Source organism: Etheostoma spectabile, chromosome 2 (genome assembly GCF_008692095.1).
Source record: "Etheostoma spectabile isolate EspeVRDwgs_2016 chromosome 2, UIUC_Espe_1.0, whole genome shotgun sequence".
NCBI lineage: Eukaryota > Metazoa > Chordata > Actinopteri > Perciformes > Percidae > Etheostoma > Etheostoma spectabile.
In genome coordinates this window covers 21,671,662-21,671,989 of record NC_045734.1, presented here as the reverse complement: position 1 = coordinate 21,671,989, position 328 = coordinate 21,671,662, and the positions used below count along the sequence as shown (strand labels likewise).

At 54.0% G+C, this 328-nt stretch overlaps 1 protein-coding gene and 1 long non-coding RNA gene across 2 annotated transcripts in view; one reads left to right on the top strand and one right to left on the bottom strand.

Annotated features, from left to right (window-relative positions):
* Positions 1-328, top strand: part of LOC116700184 (complement C3) — a 134,518-nt gene that overhangs the window by 24,942 nt on the left and 109,248 nt on the right. The window lies entirely within an intron of this gene.
* LOC116700323 (uncharacterized) overlaps positions 1-328 on the bottom strand; it is a 95,236-nt gene that overhangs the window by 50,338 nt on the left and 44,570 nt on the right. The window lies entirely within an intron of this gene.

Sequence of the window (328 nt, the reverse complement as noted above, 5' to 3'; positions counted from 1 at the left end):
CATCTTCCTGCTCAACTGCATCTATGCCCACCTGGACAAGCCGGCGAGCACAGTGAGGGTCATGTTTTTTGACTTCTCCAGTGCTTTCTACACCATCCGGTCGGCCCTGCTTGGTAAGAAGCTGACAGCGATGCAGGTGGATCCCCCCTTGTGTCCTGGATTGTTGACTACCTGACAGGCAGACCGCAGTATGTGCACCTGCAACACTGTTTGTCAGACAGTGTGGTCAGCAACACTGGGGCCCTGCAGGGGACTGTCCTCTCTCCCTTCCTTTTTACCATCTACACCACAGACTTCAACTACCACACAGAGTCCTGCCATCTTCAGA